We start from the raw sequence: 13,711 nt of genomic DNA on the forward strand, positions 1-13,711 counted from the left end.
GAAAACACACTTGCCCCCTTCACCGTGGATAACATATGACCAATATTCGGTAGAGGATGTCAATCCACCCATATAGCAGCATTCAAATCGCGCAGATCCACTCATAAACGAATGTCTCCGTTGGCCTTCTTAGTGATCACCACTGGCGCCAACCATTCTGACGTTCTATTTCTTCTATCACACCTTGCTCCGACAACTTGGATAATTCCTGTTGTAAAAGTTCCCTCATCACAATAGGAACGGGACACAGTTTATGCGCCTTAGGTACAGCATCCTGCTTCAAAGCAATCTTATGCATAAAACCCTTTAATTTTCCCAATTTATTACTAAATACCTGTGGGAATTCTTCGACAAAGTTGGCTCTTGGCACCATGCATACATTAGACCTCGACCCTAACAATTGATCCGGGTGATTAGGATCAAGAATTATGCCAAGGTGTTTTTGTTGCGGCCAACCCAATGAATTGGTGCCCTCCTTAACAAAATATACCTTAGATATAATAGCTGTACCTTGGAACTCTAGTGAAGCTTCCATATACCCCACAAGCTCAATAGGTTTGTTACCATAAGCTAGCAATTGCACATCGGGTGGTTTGATATCATGCATCAGAAAACTAGACATGTTTTCTTTTCCAGTCAAAGTATATTTTGCTCCAGAGTCAGCCATCACAAGTACATCTACCCCATCAATTTTAACTATGCAGTGCGGACCACTGGCACTCACACTACCTACATTCACCACTTGCAAAATAAATTGTTGTGCATCAATATCCTCACTATCACTTCCCACTGAATTGATTGTTCCTCTACCCCTCCTTATACTCATTTGCTTCCCCTTGCATACTTTCACAAAATGTCCCTTGGATTTGCACTTCCCGCAGGACAGCATAATCAGTCGCAATGTGCCCCTTAAACCCACATTTATAACAAATAACATCCTTTCTTCCATCCATCTTCGAAGATGTCCCAATTTGGTCCCCCTTTTTGAACTTAGAACCTTCTGCGTTAACCGCATTCACAGTTCCAGGCACGGTGGATAGTTCCTTTAAACCCTCATTAGTTATCTCAATTCTTTTAATAAAGTCAATGGCTTTCTGTAGTGCCAGATCCTCTGTATTCAACAACTTCTCTTGAACTTTTCTGTCATTAACTTTCAAGACGAGTTGGTCTCTCAGCATTTCATCTTGAAAATGACCACAACTTTATATTTTTTTTTTCCAAAGTTGTAGTTCAACTGTTCCATGGCAACCTCGTACTCATCCTTATTTTGGTCTTCTTACCCATAGGGGTATGGTAAATGTTTCAAAATGTGTCTACCTTCTGCTCCTAAACAGTGCTACAACATAGCCATTTTTCTAGATGCAGTGACTATGTCTCCACCGACAGCCAAGACATATGCTTCAAAACCCTCTTTCCAGTCCTCCCAGGATATGACTGGTTCTCCAGGGGTGTTCAAGAAGAAACTTGGTGCCGTAAATCCTTCCATTTTTGTTTTTTAAAGCAGTAAAATCCAAGTAACTGTGTCTGAATCTGAATTTAACTACACATGAATAGCTGCCAAGAGCATTACCAGTTGCTAAGTCTGGCTCCACGACCCTCAAGGACTAAGCAAGTACTGTTGCTAGGTTATATACACTAGCTCGGCACTGAGCACTCGGCTCTCAACAGAAAAATTTAATTCAAAAGCATTTCCTGTTGCTTAGCAACTGACCCCAGCTCGGCACTCAACAGGGAAACTCAATCCAACAGTGTCTCCCATTGCTTAGCAACTGACACTGGCACGACAATCTTCAGACTAGGCTTTCCACAGTTGCTAGGCAACCCACACAGACACGACGCCTCCTCCTCTTCGTTTCTTTTTTCTAGGTTCTGTCCCATGCGTTCACACGCCAGAATCCCCCGATGCATGGCACGTGGAACAGAACCGTACGAGGATATTACATACAGTTCAAAATATCAATCAACTGGGTTTTCTTCTAGACCATGGCTAATCACCCATTTGGGTCTCAAGGTGCTTGGGGGGTGAGGGGGCTGCAGTTCAGTCAAAGCACTGGCTGGCCGGTTTAGTCTAAGAGCCAGGTCCTGAGGTCCTTCCTAAATTGAGGGAGACTGCCTAAGATGAAGAGGAAAAGAGTTCCAGATCTTAGCGGCATGGTAGGAGGAGCATCTTCCTCCAGCTGTGGTCTTGCTTGCAGAGAATATCTCATTCTCATGCTGCAAAGATGTAGAGCTGTGGTTGCAAAATCAATACTGATATCACCAACTTAAACCTGGTCAGATATCAATTCATAAGAAAATATAAACTACTGTGGCTACTGTTTTCCATCATGGACACTCAATCAGCTCTGGTCAGCACAAAGTCTACCTTAATAATTCATCTGGCTGAACGGAATGTGATGATGTTTCTTCTACAGTAAAGCAGAGGTTACCCTGGAAACTTCAAAATTCCTATCTTATATTTCTACAACTAAAGGTCTAGAAGAAACAATATTTAGAAACATGTATGAAGATACAAATAGCCACAAAAACATTAAAGTTAATTTTCATTGTCGTTATGTGGCCTACTAAGGATGAATATCTAATGATGGAACTTTTCTAATAATAATAAATGAACTTAAAACACCTAAATAAGTATCAATGTGTGTTATGTATCAATGTTGATCTCATGCCCATAAAATGTGGGTTATTTTTCTACATGATTGCATTTCATTAAACTAAACACACTGTTAGTATCCTGGTGTATACACATTTTACATACTACTTCAAGATACATTCAGTGTACATACAAATTCCATTATAAAGAGTAGTACGCCACGAGAGGCTCGTGAGAGAAAACCAGGAAGCACTGCCCCCTCAGACTGAAAGTGAGGCATTGCCTCCCTGGCTCTTGCGAGTTCTCACTAGAGGCACAAAAGAACCACCAATTATGGTGGTCTTGTCTGGCTCTCCAGAAGTCTCCCAAGAGATTTTAAGAAGCGAAAAAAAGGGAAACATAGTGCATACAACATAAATCACGTAAGTAGAGGGTAGTTCTAAAAAGAGCTGTTTTTGTCAAGCGTTTCCAACAACTATTCAACTGTTTTTATATTTTCAAAATTTTAAATGTTTAAACAACAAGAGCGTTTCCTTAAGGAGAAAAACTGACAGAAAAAAAATATTTTTAAAAACTACTTGAGAGGCATCTGTGCTCTTGTATGAGCCTGCCGTGAGCAGACTTGCTTGTCTCTGATGAAAAAATGATCCTCTTGCACAAGCATCAAAATATTGTTTTATTCAAGTAAAAGGGTTATTGTGCCCTTGTCCAATGAGAACCTGCACAGGAACAGTATCTCGTGGGGAAAATGATGTTGAAACAACTGTCGAGCTGTCTATCTCCACAGCAGGAGCCAACTCTGCCCGTGCAACCCTTTGCGGATACACCGCCTCAGGTGTCTACACGTCCATGTGGTGCACATGCTATATTGTTTAATTTTTCCCTCCCTTGGCTGATCTTTTTGCTGCAAAGTTTTCATTTAACATACATTGCACAAACCTTCTTGGCACGGGCATCATTGCAAAGTATTGCCACATCAAGGATTCCCTGGGTGGCTGAGCTGGTGCAGAAGCCCCTTGATTGTTAGTCTGAATTTGGATGAAGTCATATTTCTGCTGAAAGGAAAGGGGATGTAAGAGCAAGCCAAGCATATCCATTCTCACCAAGTTCAAAAATTAAATAAAGCAAAAGGATGGTATCTTCTTCGTCTAAATAAAGACATCCATATGAACCAATCAGAGTTCTTATTTAGGATTTGGTTCCTCTTCTGGACCTCTTGCAAGTGTCTTGCAGGCATCTTGAGAGACAATAAACAATTCTTTTTTCATGTTTTATAGTGCAGTGGTTCCCAAACTTTTGGCTTCTGTGGACCCCTACTTTATCATTATTGGAACCCGGGGACCCTTGCTGAATCATTATTGGAATCCAGGGACCCCCATTGAGTCATTACTGAAAGCTGGGGACCTAATATGTTAATATCACATTATCTAAGCAGTCGTGGACCCCCCGAGGAGGCTTTGCGGACCCCCAGGGGTACCCGGACCACAGGTTGGGAACCACTGCTATAGACTCAACTGACCTATCTTAACAGGTAAATTTGTGTGGGGTAGGGCACCATCAAGCCAATTGTTAAGGTCTTCATAAGATAAGGGTATCTCTAAGGATGCATAAGCTCTATATTGTGCAGGAGGGTTTCTCGGTGTATAATTATGAAATGTATTCGTGTTCCCATCCACTGCTGGAAAGATGACCCTAGAATAATATGTTTCTTGGCTGCATGAGCTTCAGCAACAGATGTAACTCCACTCCCCATGGGCCGCTAAGCCATTTGCCAATAAATGTGCAGTTAGGGGGCCTCATATTTACTGCTATTGCTACCCGCTGAGGGTTCGCCATATTATTGGTCTATTGTGTTCAGAGATAAGGATACCAACTGGGGATCAATCCTTTTATGGTTCAAGCTGAACAACCTACAGCTCAGGATATGTCCCACCTGCCTAGCTGAGGAGGAGCTCCTCAATACCACGGATGTCTCCGTATATAGTATTGAGGTGTCTTTAGCCTTCAGTGAGACAGAGATACTTACGAGGATCAGATTTTTTGTTCCTGACCAAACGTTGGGCGCCATGTCATGTAGGTTCTCATTAGGGTAATGAGGCTACTGGATTTGCATGGTAGGATCGCCTAGATTGTGGGTACTTAGTACAACTCCACACCAGGTGACACATGCCTGCCTAATCCGGGGTTTCCGACTAACTAGCAGCTCCCCATCTCTGACCAAGATGATTGTGGCAACCGAGCTCATGGTAAGATAACCTCCCCAGGGAATCGTGGTACATCAGATAACAACCCGTTCTCTCAGTTACCAGGATCTCACTCAGGCAAAGACAACAAAGGTAGAATATTTTTCAATAAGCATTTATTAAAATATCTGCATCTTAGATAAAAGCATATGCATAGCAATAACAAGGATGCTAAAAACAATAGGAGCAGGCATGTGACTAAACATGTAAAACACAAAAACAGTCCTACCATCCTATCTAAACAGGGGAGTGGATCTATAGCCCCTCACCTATGCTAAGTATGAGCACAGGATACTAAGCCTAATCTGCTCTTCGGGTTTCCCCCTGGGAGAACTTTATCCCTCATACCTGAAGAAAAGGCCTGAAGTCTGAAAAGACACCATTCCTATTGGGATCAGGGCTCGGTCGTCTAAGCAGGTATCTGTAGTGAAGCTTGCAGCAATCAGCATACAATCGTGGCCATTTGGCTGGAATCTCCCTCAAACGTGTCTGGGACAAAAGGGGTGTTTTTATAATAAAACAGCTGGAATTCTAAGAAATAGTCCCCACGTACGAGTGTGTGTGTTTCTGCGAATGCTGGAGACACAGCATACCATGTTTGTCGGCAACCCTATCTGACTGTAGCCTTGAAGAAAGCACAAAGTGAAATAAACGACCTACCAAGAACGTGATGCTTTCCTAGGCGAAAGTACAAAGAGATAGAGAAAATAAAACAGCACCGCTAAAATAGCTATTGTTAGAATAATATAGCAATGCTGTATAAAACGTGACTGTATTAAAGTGCACAGCTGCAGGCCTAGTTAGCTAAAACAACTTTTTTTTAAAGATGACTAAAATAGCTACATAGCAATACATGGATGATGGTTGTTATCAATTTGGATCAAAGTGATACATTTCAGTGGCAGCAGGGAGGGTGGGTCGTCTAAAGTTACGCCCCATGAAGGAGCCCACAGCAACCAAGGTGGTTAGTTTGAAACAATATCGATTTCGGGAAGAACATGAGAAAATAAGTGAGACTATATAGGAGTTAATAGAGGCAGGTGTGGTGGCTTTAGTCACCACTGAATGGAACAATCCTTTGTGGCCTCTGTGCTGAGCAGATGGGTCGCTACACAATGATGATTGATTACAGCAGTTAAACAAATATACATCCCCTCTGACTGCTGCAGTCCCCGATACCATCCCTTTGATTGAAAGGATACAAAAACATAAATGGACCTGGAATGCAATTATTGATATTGCTAATGCTTTCTTTTCAATACCACTGGCCCCTGAGAGTCAGGAGCAATTTAGTTTCTCCCATGGCGTTAGACAATTCAAGATGTTAAAGCTCCCATTGGCCCCACCATCTGTCACCGGCTGGTGGCAGAACACTAGGATGAAATATCTGTCAGTCCAGGGGTGCAACTGTCTCATTCTATCGATGATGTGATGATTGAGGGAGAGACACATCAACAGGTGCAGACTCAGTTGGACAGGGAGTGGAACTCTTGCAGAGCAAAGGGTGGATGATCAATCCAGATAAGGCACAAGAACCCTCTCAAAATGTGACGTTTTTAGGAATCCAGTGTCAGCTGGGACATAGGGAGGTGTTGGCGCAGGCAAAACAAAGGATATCAGACTTTGCTATATCCCCGAAATAAGCAAGAGACTCAGCGATTCATTGGATTGTTTGTTTTCTGGAGACAGCATGTTCCTCACTTGAGTCAAATGTTGGCCCCTTTGTACAAAGTGACAAGAAAGAAGCATTAGTTTGAATGGGGAAAGCAGCAGCAGTGTGCGTTTGAAATGGCAAAGGAGGCGATCCAACAGGCTTTAGACTTATGTCCCGTACAGGAAGGAGACATTAAGTTACATTTAACCGTTCGGGGGCAATATGAAATTTGGAGCTTGTGGCAAAAACAGGGAAGAAAGAGGGTGCCCCTGTGTTTTTGGACCAAAAAGCTACCAGATGCTGGAAAGTGATATACTCCCTTTGAGAAACAGTCACTAGTGTGTTATTGGGCACTAGTGGAAACTGAGTAAATTACCCTAGGTCATAATGTGATTCTAAGACCGGAGATTCCAATAATGCAGTAGGTGATGAGTTCACCTAAAACTCACCGGAAAGGACATTCACAAGAAGCGAGTATAATAAAATGGAAGTGGTACATACAGGACAGGGCCCGAGTGGGACCAGCAGCCCCGCATGAACAGGTGGCACAGGCCCCGTGCAGGATAATGAGAGGGTGCATGAGGTACCAGAGATAAGAGTCACCAGTGAGGTAGGGTGAACCATTTGAATCCTTGTCCCCTGAGGATAGGACGCATGTATGGTTTACCAATGGTTTAGCTAAGTATGTGGGGGCCAAAAGACTTTGGAAGGCAGTGTCATATAACCCAGTCACCAAGAAGTTGTCTTCAGTTACAAGAGTAAAGGAAGAGTAGTCAATATGCATAATTATATGCTGTATATCAGGCACTGAAACAATAATTGCCTGGGGCATGTCACATGTATACTTATTCTTGGTCTACCACCAATGGGTTAGCCACCTGGCATGTACATAACTGGCAAATACATTCCATGGAGGTATGGGGAAAATAATTGTGGCAAGAAATTTGGTAAATGCTAGAGCAAAGTACTGTTACTGTGTATCATGTAGATGTCCACTGTCCCACTGACTCACTAGAACAGTGGTTTAATCCCCACCATCCGTGCGTCATATTTAAAATACGGCGCCCCATGGCACTAGTTAGGAGACTAGCGTCAGAATTTTTTACGCTACTCCGGCGCTTTGCAGGATTAGCGTAAAACTTTTTGACGCTAATCTTACAAAGCACCCGGAGGCCCATTGTAACAAATGGAAGCCTCCTTTTAATGCCTGCTCTAAGCAGGCGTTAAAAGTGCTGGAAAAAAGTGACCAAAGAAATCTGTCAGATTTCTTTGCGCTATTTTTTGGGCCCCCCCTAACGGGGGAGTGACCCCTTTGCATACATTATGCCTGGCTTAGGCATAATGTAACGCAAAGGGTTTCAAAGTGATGCAATGAATGCATTGCGCCAGGTAAACATGATGCCGCGTTTTTGGTCTTCTAACGCCACATTAACTAAAAAAAAAAAAATGACACTAATGTGGCATTAGAATGGCACTAGGGGCTTTTAAATATGTCCCTATGAGGCATATTTGAAAAAAAGTGGTGCTGCACACAGTACTGCAAAACTTTTCTTGCGCCCCTTAGCGCCCCCCTAACACCACCATGTGTGCGTTATATTTAAAATACGGCACACCATGGCGGTAGTTAGGAGACTAGTGTCAGAATATTTTACGCTAGTCCGGCACTTTGCAGAATTAGCGTAAACATTTTTGATACTAATCGTGCAAAGCACCCAGAGGCCCATTGTAACCAATGGAAGCCTCCTTTAAATGCCTGCTCTGACCAGGCGTTAAAAGTGCCTGAAAAAATCTGACAGATTTCTTTGCGTCACTTTTTTGGCCTCCCTAACGGGGTGATACCCCATTTGCATACATTTGGCCTAATGAAGGCATTAGACCGCGCAAAGGGTTACAAAGTGGCACAATGCATGCATTGTGCCACTTTGTAAATATGGCGCGTTTTTGGCCTTCTAACACCATATTAGCGTAAACAAATTACACTAATGTGACGTTACAATGGCACTAGGGCCTCTAAAATATGCCCCTATGGGGCATATTTAAAAAAAAGTGGTGCTGCACAAGGGCTGCACCACTTTTCTTGCACTCCTTAGCGCCCCCCTAACCCTATCATGTGCCCGTCATGTTTAAAATACGGCGCACCATGGCGGTAGTTCGGCGATTTGCATCAGAATTTTTTTATGCTAGTCTGGTGCTTTTCAGGATTAGCAACCAAAAAAGTTGACGCTAATCTTGCAAAGCACCCAGAGGCCCATTATAACCAATGGAAGCCTCCTTTTTTTATGCCTGCACTGAGCAAGCGTTAAAAGTGCCGGAAAAAAATGATGCAAGAAACCTGTCAGATTTCTTTGTGCCATTTGTTTGGCCCCTTTAACTGGGGGATGCTCCCTTTGCATACATTATGCCTGGCGCAGGCATAATGTAGCGCAAGGGGTTACAAAGTGGTGTAATGCATGCATAGTGCAACTTTGTAAATATGGTGCAGTGTGTTTTTGGCCTTCTAATGCCACAGTAACGTCAAAAGAATTGCGCTAATGTGGCGTTAGAATGATGCTAGGGGCTCCTAAATATGCCTCTATTTTTTATGTGGATAGCTGAGTGGATTAGTAAAGCCAGCCTTTAGAAATGCTTTAAAGCACATGAATGTAAGTGAAAGGGGAGCGACGGAGAGATGAAGGGCACATTTGCCGGGTGGTAGTGAGCGAAACCGAGGAGGTAGTCATGGGGTGGGGGTGCCAAAATAAACTGTCGCACAGGGCGCCACCAGCCCTAAAGCCGGCCCTGATCGGGAATGGATCTGCCAGTGGTAACCTGGCTAGAAGGTACCTTGTATTCTTAGGACACCAAGGAGCCCCAGAAGAATCTGGAGGGTCACCAAAAATACGATCCATGGCATCCTTCAGCTACCTAGCAGTGAAGGTGTCACTATCCTCTCAGAACGTGGACGGGTCAGCAGCGGTAGTGGAATCGATTCTAATGTGGGGGTGTCCGGCGACTACGAACAGTGGGAGTCTCGGTAAGAAGATCTTTTGTGCTTTATTTGACTTACCTGATCCTTGTGACCTTGATGAGCATCAGTCACAGAAAGAAGCCTTGAAAACGTGCCCGCGCCCTTGAGTACGACAGTTTCAACTTTTGGAATTTGATGACAGCAAGTTTGTTCTCAATCTCGAATGGACCTGCAATTCATTTTCGCACATCAGCTACATCACACCGAGCCATGTTTGGTGCACAGGCACCAGAGACGGTCTTGGTGGGCGTCTATCATGGACATCTGCTGATTATAGTCACAACAGAGCTTGAAGCCTATTGTTTTGGAGGGAGACATGACTGCACACTGAGGGGAGGGAAGGGAAGGGAAAAATCTGTCAGAAACTACAGCATTCAAGAAGCTCCTGATTTACATCAGCTTGCAGAAAAGCAAGAAATTGACCTCAGAGCATGGAGGTGGTGCATATCTAGTGGCCCTAATGTCATATCCAGGGAAGGACGATCCATTGTGGAGCGGGCCAATGCCACAATGGGAGAGAGTATTGCTAAGAATGTTTCCACATCCAGAATGACTGACGCCTTTAGATATTCACAGTGTCAGGAATCTGCGGTTAGAAGTCTATCAGAATGATATGTTTTCTGGAGTAATCCAGGATACATGCCAGAGCTGTGGTCTGCCTAATCCCTCTATCTGAGCAGACTTAGTCAACATACCACCAACGTACTGTAACCCTGCAATCAACTGTACATTATAAGAGGAAAAAATACAGTGGTCATAGATTGGTCCAGTGAGACACACAAATAAACTAATCATTAAGCTCTAAACCTCCTTTCCCAATGAATTGACACACTCAAGAAATATGTACTATGAATCTGGTTTTATTAAAATCAAAATCCTATTCCAGTGAATGCAATATGTATAGTTATTACTAAATAACAAACACAAACAGTGGCCACAATATTAACTAATAAAAAGGTTATTAGGAGACATTGCAAGATTAAAATGTTTAGAGTTTCCCTTCATCTGTGATCCAACTCCCCCAGTGTCTCATCCTAAACTAATCCTAGCACCAAAAGGAGCCTGTACACATTTCTTCAGTGAACTTGCTTTTTGCCCACATACCTTAGTAGAACAACTGACATTCTGTTGTGTGTGAAAACAGTTGTTGTCTGTCCCTGCATTCAACAGGGATGGTTTGTCCTCACGCAGGCCAACAAGACTCATGCCTGGAGGCTCTATGTGCCTGCCTTTGGTCTTCACATAGATAAAAATGTTTGCAGCTTCAGTTTGTGCAATTGCTCAGCTCCTTGGAGTGAAGATTCCTCGCTGTCTATCCTCTGTTTAACCCCTTCGATGCCTGGCCTTTTCCCCCTCAGGTGCAAGGCCTTTTTTTGGATATTTGGGGCAGTTCGCGCTTAGGCCCTCATAACATTTTGTCCACATAAGATAACCATGCCAAATTTGCGTCCTTTTTTCCAATGTCCTAGGGATTCTAGAGGTACCCAGACTTCGTGGGTTCCCCTGGAGGAGACCAAGATATTAGCCAAAAGCAAACATTTCAATAAAAAAAAAAAAAATGGGAAAAAGGGCTGCAGAAGGCTTGTGGTTTTTCCCCTGAAAATGGCATCAACAAAGAGTTTGTGGTGCTAAAATCACCATCTTCCCAGCTTTCAGGAACAGGCAGACTTGAATCAGAAAACCACATTTTTCAACATAATTTTGGCATTTTACTGGGACATACCCCATTTTTTAAAATTTTGGTGCTTTTAGCCTTCCAGTTAGTGACAGAAATGGTTGTGAAACCAATGCTGGATCGCAGAAAGCTAACCATTTCTGAAAAGTAGACAAAATTCTGAATTCAGCAAGGGGTCATTTATGTAGTTCATAGGTTTTCCTACAGAAAACAACAGCTGAAATAAAAAATATATTGAAACTGAGGCGAAAAAACAGCCATTTCTCTCCATGTTTTACTCTGTAAATTGTTCCTGCCATGTCAGATTTTAAAAAGCAGTATACCGTTACGTCGGCTGGACTCTTCTGGTTGCGGGGATATATAGGGCTTGTAGGTTCATCAAGACCCCTAGGTACCCAGAGCCAATAAAGGAGCTGCACCTTGCAATGGGTTTTCATTGTATACCGGATATACAGAAATTCATTTGGTAAAATATAAAGAGTGAAAAATAGGTAACAAGGAAACCTTTGTATTTCCAAAATGGGCACAAGATAAGGTGTTGAGAATCAGTGGTTATTTGCACATCTCTGAGTTCTTGGGTCCACATACTGTTGTGGTACTGAGGATTTCCACCCCAGCTGAACTTATAGTGTCACTACAATGGCGAATCCACAGCAGTTACAAATGGCAGTTAATATGAGGCACCCTCTAACTGCACATCTATTAGCGAATGGCCTAACGGCCTAGGGGGGTCCAGTCACATTTGTGGTGGATGCCCATGCAGCCTATAGAACAGAACTTTTCTATTCTAGGGTCACATTTCCAGTAGTTGATAGGAATACAAATACATTTCACGAATATACATCTGCAAATGTGCCTGGACAATACAGAGCGTACGCATATTTAGAAATACCTTTATTTCATCAAGAACATGATAATTGTCTTGATGGCGCCCTACCCCACACAATATTACCAGTAAGGGTAGGTCCTCTAAGTCATAATGGTCCTGCCTGGTCTTTATTGGCCACTTATACACCACATCCTGCGGTTGCAAATTTAGCAGTAGCTGAGGTTCGTCGTTTATATACTGAACTAACAGAGATATACAGACGATTAGTACAATTTGTAATGCAAACATTAAATATAAACCCAGCACGTGCTACTCCAGCACATCCACATGCAGCAACACCAGGTATAAATCCTGCCACTGTTCATTCGATTATGGGTAATAAAGTACCCGCCAAACGAGAGGAAGCTCAGTTAGCACAAAAGATTAATGCGCTGGAGGCAGTATTTCCCCATACGGGACCTCAGGATAAACATAGAATATTAACAATGTGCTTGCCCTTTGGAATGGTCCCCACAGTAGATAACCTGGGGCACGGTGTTTGCCACGCTCTACACAACCGCACATGGTACACCGACACTTGCAAATTTACCAGAGGTGTTGAAACAAATTCAAGATCTTTACGGGGCTGCCCCGGCCCTAGACTTAGGGATGCAATTGATGGGCAATTTTGACACAGTATCCTCAATCATTTTAAGTAATCTTAAAGGGGAAGCAGTAGCGCTTGCAGTGCACATGCAGCTCAGTGACGTTCCTCAACAGGATCAGGAACGAGAGCGACCCAAAATTATCACAGAGACCTATTCTAGTATCGGTAGAGAAAGTTTAGGGGCCAGACCATCTAAACCACAATTTCAGGGTAAATCGAGTAAAGATTCCCCCAAGCAAGCACCTGAGGGTAATAATAAATGCTGGGATAAAAAGCAAACAACTCCTAAAAAAGAGAGGGGAGAATCTCCGTGTACGGAGACCCCGCAGAACAGATATAATCTCAGAAATAGAGATAATATAAAAACGCCTGATAGATATCAATATACTGATACACGCCAATCTTGTTCCTTTCAGGACTCATCGAAAAAACAAAATGATAGAGGTGGGCGGTCAGAGCGAAGGACAGAGTACGTGAAACCGAGACAGGAATCACAACGCTCTTCGGAGGTTTCTGTTAAAAAGGAAGAGAAACCCGACCAACAAAAACCACAATTCAAAAAGAAAAAGGTGGCAGCAGTCGCAGTCTGACATGCCACTCAGGAAGAGGGTCCTCTTGAAGAACAGGAAATGGGCTCTAGCACTGCTAGACAGCACGGTAGAGGTCACAATAGTTCATCTGAGTCTTCTGGAGCATCTGGAGGTGAAAGCAACTGATGACTTTATACAAGTAGAAACTGCGGACATGCGTGTCTCCACGCCTGATAGGGTGTATAAAGTAATGCAACAGTTAGAAGGAGACATTGAGTGCATAATAGACAAAATCTTTTAGGATCGTGTAGTAAACACATATGATATTTTGTTGGCCGAACAAGATTGGCCACCTGAATTTGTCCGTACCTGCCCATATGGAGAAGATGTCATTAAGCCATCCTTCTCGCCACTTGTTCCAGAGGAACAAGCTGAATCCTATTCCATTGAATGGGCTTTGGCACAAGCACCTGCATTATACCGAAACCACTTTGGATGGGATAAAGAATCCCCCTACCATGTAATTCCAATTAA

This window comes from Pleurodeles waltl, chromosome 5 (assembly GCF_031143425.1).
Source record: "Pleurodeles waltl isolate 20211129_DDA chromosome 5, aPleWal1.hap1.20221129, whole genome shotgun sequence".
Lineage (NCBI taxonomy): Eukaryota > Metazoa > Chordata > Amphibia > Caudata > Salamandridae > Pleurodeles > Pleurodeles waltl.